The following is a 5,004-nucleotide window of genomic DNA, read 5'->3' on the forward strand; positions in this document are numbered from 1 at the left end:
CACCTATACATTCATACTTTTCTTTACACATATTTAAAAAATTGTAAATGTATTTGTGAAAAAGGTTTGTATTTTTGCTATTGTCTTGCCAATACTGGCATTTGTAAACGCAGGGTTAATACCAAAATTCGGAATTTCCGTTCCATGGGGACTATATAAAAAACTTCGATTTATACCAACAAATTTCTGGCGGAAAGTTTTTATACTCAAAGAAAACTAAATACCAAATTTCCGATATTTCGTTAATCCTCAATATTCCACCGAAATGGCTGTAGGGGCTATATCGAACCGTGGACAAATATCGACGAATTTCAGTCAGAAAGGCTTTTAGCTCCAACATAGACAACCTTCAAAATACCGCAAACCAGGAGCTATCGGTCTATGGGTGCTATATGAAGGACCTATGCCGACAAATTTCCGGGAGAAATTTGTATACCTCCAACGAATACTAAGTACTATATTTCAGCCATTTCGGTGTGGTAATGAGGCTAAAACCTTAAAAATACCGAAAACCGGTGGAAAATTGAGGCCACAACCTCCAAAATACCGCAAATAGGGAGGTGCTGTTCTACGGGGGCTATACTAAGGCGTGCTCCTATACCGATAAATTTCTGGGGAAAAGTTTTATACCCCCAACGAAGGCTAAGTACCGAATTTCAGCCATTTCGGTGTGATAATGAGGCTAAAACCTTCAAAATACCGAAAATCGGTGGAATATTGAGGCCACAACCTCCAAAATACCTGAAATAGGTAGGTGCTGTTCTACGGGGGCTATACTAAGGTGTGGTCCTATATGGAAGGTTTAATACCCCAAAATGAAAACCAAATACCAAATTTCAGCCATTTCGATGCAATATTGAGGCCACAACATTCAAAATACCGGAAATAGGGAGGTACCGTTCTATGTGTGCTATACTAAGGCGTAACTCTATACCGACAAATTTCATATGCAACTTATAATACCCCAAATGAAGACCAAACACCAAATTTTAGCCATTTCGGTGGAATATTGAGGCCACGACCTTCAAAATACCGGAAATAGGGAGGGACCGTTCTATGGGTGCTATACTAGGGCGTGGACCTGTAGCGGCAAGTTTCTGGGGGAAAGATTTATACCCCAACGAAGACTGAATACCAAGTTTTTTTGACTAATGTGAATCTCCAATGTCAAATTAAGTAGTTCCGTCAAACATTGTAGCTAATATCATGAAAATACCTAAAAACGGGTGGTATGATTTAAAGCCTAAAGATGGTCCTATGTTGACGGTTATTGGTGGAATTGTGTTTTGATCTCTAAGAACCTTAAATGTCAAATTACAGCTAGTTCGGTTAAAAATTGTTGGGAGGTACATTTATATGGTTGCTATACCTAAACGTGTTGCCATTTTTTGATGGAGTAGTGTTGTGATCCCTAAGAACCTTAATGTCTAGTTCGGTCAAAATTGTAGCTAAAACTCTTAAAATACCGAAAATCTGTAGGTGCCATTATATGGGGACTATATCTAAACATGGACCTATGCTGACAGTTTTTGGTTGAGTAGTGTTGTGATCCCTAAGAACCTTAAATGCCAATGTTCAGCTAGTTCGGTTAAAAATTGTAGCTAAAACCTTTAAAATACCGAAAATCGGGAGGTACCGTTATATGGGGACTATACCTACACATGGAAATATGTTGACAGTTTTTAATGGAGTAGTGTTGTGACCCCTAAGAACCTTAAATGTCAAATTACAGCTAGTTCGGTTAAAAACTGCAGCTAAAACCTCCAAAATACCGAAAATCAGGAGGTGCCATTATATGGGGGCTATACGTAAACATGGAACCATGTTGACAGTTTCGGTGGAGTAGTATTGTGATCCCTAAGAACCTTAAATGTCAAATTACAGCTTGTTCCCTTAAAAATTGTAGCTGAAACCCTCAAAATATCGAAAATCGGGAGGTACTGTTATATGGGAGCTATACCAAAACATGTGCCGATATAGCCCATGTTCGAACTTGACCTGTATAAGAAAAAAAAAGAAACTCGGTAAAATCTAGAGTTCTAGCTCAATTTTTGCGGACGTTAGAGTGATTACAACAGGCAGATATTGCTAGATCTACTCAGAATTTTTTCTTTATAGGGTCGCAAATGATTATTTCAATGCGTTGCAGACGGAAAAACAAACTTAATATACCCTCAGTACTACGGTGGAGGCTATAAAGAAATCGAGCGGTACCGTTACATGGGGGTTATATTAAATCGCGGATCTTTACCGAAAATTCCATTTAGGAACTAAAGGGAGCCTAGAGCCTTGAAAATATTACCTACAAATCGGGAGGTACCGTTCTATGAGGGCTATATTAAAACGAGAACATATAGCAACAAATGTTTGGGGGATATAAAGTATATGTATTTTATTCTAGAGCCAAAGAATATTTCGATGTTTTACAAACGGAATGACATAATTATACCCTCTATCTTGTGGTGGACGGTGCAGATTCAATAACCTTCTAAAGCATGGCTTTCAATTAAGTTAATTGAGCTTAACAAATTATCTTGAGAAATAAAAGATTCAGCTTGGTTTAGAGACATTTGTTGTTGTTTAACCAAACGCAAGCACAATTTTAGCCTCTGATTGTGATGGTGTCCGATGCTGTTTTAAGGTAATTACGTCAGGACGTCTTCTCATAAAAGAGCAGAATGTCCTCTCATAGAAGGACAGGATGTCTTCTCCTGGAAGAGCAAAAGGTCGTCTCATAGAAGGACAGGATGTTTTCACATAGAAGAGCAGGACGTTTTCATATAGAAGAGCAGGAGGTCTTCTTATAGTAGAGCAAGAGGTCTTCTTATAGAAGAGCAGGAGGTCCTCTCCTTGAAGAGCAGGAGGTCCTCTTCTTGAAGAGCAGGACGTCTTTTCATAGAAGAGCAGGACGTTTGCATATAGAAGGGCAGGACGTCTTCTGATAGAAGAGCAGGACGTCTTTTCATATAAGAGCAGGACGTTTGCATATAGAAGGGCAGGAGGTCTTCTTATAGAAGAGAAGGAGGACTTCTTATACAAGAACAGGAGGTCTGCTCATAGAAGAGCAGGGCGTCTTCTCGTAGAAGAGAAGGACGTTTGCATATAGAAGGGCAGGAGGTATTCTTATAAAAGAGAAGGAGGTCTTCTTATATATGACCAGGAGGTTTGCTCATAGAAGAGTAGAACGTCTTCTCATAGAAGAGCAGGATACCGTCTTATAAAGAACCAGATGGTCTTCTCATAGAAGAGCAGGGGCCCTTCTTATAGAAAAGCATAAGATCTTCTCATTGAAGACAAGGAGGTCTACTTATAGAAGACATGAAGGTTTTTCATAGAATATCTGGAGGTCTACTATTAGAAGATTTGGGGTCTTTACATAGAAGGTCTTCTTATAGAATATCTGGAGGTCTTCTTTTAGAACATTTAAAGCCTCTTATAGAAGACCTAGGGTCTTCTTATAGAAAACCTAAGGTCTTCTTATAGACAATCTAGGGTCTTCTTATAGAAAACCTAGGGACTTCTTATGGAAGATTTGAGGCCTTCTTTTAGAAAAACTGGAGGACTTCTTATAGAAGACTTGAATGTCTTCATATAGCAGATCTGAAGGACTTCTTATAGAACACCTGAATGTCATCCTATAGAAGGGCTGGAGGTCAGCTTGTAGAAGACGTGGGGGCCATCTTATATAATATCTGGAGGAGTTATTTTAGAAAATCTGCAAGAATTGTTATACATCATCTGGAGGTTTTCCTATGGTGGATCTGGAGGTTTCCTTATAAAAGACCTGGAGGTCTACTTATACAAGATCTGGAGGCTTCTTATAGAAGACCTGGAGGTCTATTTATACAAGATCTGGAGGTCTTCTTATAGAAGATCTAGGGGTTTTACAATAGAAGATCTGGGAGTCAAACAAAGTGAAACATTTCCGTTGGGAAAAATCTATGCCATATGGCATAGTATGAAATATAAAAAATCTGGCAGCTCCATTGAACTATATTTCAGATCTTTTTTTCGTTTTAATTATTAAGGCAATGATTATCTACTAAATTAAATACAAAAAGTTAACAAAAAAAAAATATTTTTGTTAATAAAATATATAAAATTATAAGATGGTATTTTCATGCAAATTTTAAATCGAACGAGGAGCGCTTCCTCTTTGAGACATAACAATGTTGTCGAATTGTCACCTAAAGGGTTAACCCGTGCTACACGCGAGTACTTTGTTTCCAAGTAATTTGTATGGGGCCAAAGATGATCCACTATGATCCATTCGATGAAAAAACTTTACCAGTTCATTATTTCTAATATCTGGGTCTCTCTAATGTACCTGTATCTACTAGGAATTCCGTCCGGTAGCACTCAGCTTCACTTCCCCGAATTTTGTTTTATATTTCTAAACTTGGCAATGTTGATTTCTGCTCTATTGTTAATACCGTTGTTCACATGAGCGAATATGCTGTCTCTTTCTAACTTGCATGTCCAAGTCCAAGTAATCTTTTCCAACATACAAATAGCAACAAACTCATCTACCTTTGATGTGTTCTTTGGCTAAGAACAACAGCAGCAACAACAACAGAGTTTTCTCGTAGCGTGCAGAGACGTTAGCAGAGATGTCTCAGCGTATCAGAATTATTATGGCTTGTGCGTGCGTGTGTGCGTTTGTGTAAAGGTATACAACAAACAAACGACATAGTGGTGGTTACTTTTTGATTTCATAGAGATTTTTTACAATTCTCCTTCTTTGCTCCACCCAATTCCGAAAATGAAGAGGCGTGGCTTAGACTATGAATGCAGCGCAGCAGCAACACCAACAGCAAGCAATAATCTTATCTTGACTTTTGCATGGGGATAATGTATGATTTTGACGGAGGCGTTTATATGGAGGACCACCATTATGAACATACCGCCACACATTTACATCCTTTTATACACATTAATACAAATTGTTGGTATGGAAAATGTTGTGAATCGTGAAGAAGAAAAGCTTTTGTGTAATAAATATTG

Source organism: Musca autumnalis, unplaced genomic scaffold (genome assembly GCF_047663935.1).
Source record: "Musca autumnalis isolate F117 unplaced genomic scaffold, ASM4766393v1 scaffold_5, whole genome shotgun sequence".
NCBI classification, from domain to species: Eukaryota; Metazoa; Arthropoda; class Insecta; order Diptera; family Muscidae; genus Musca; species Musca autumnalis.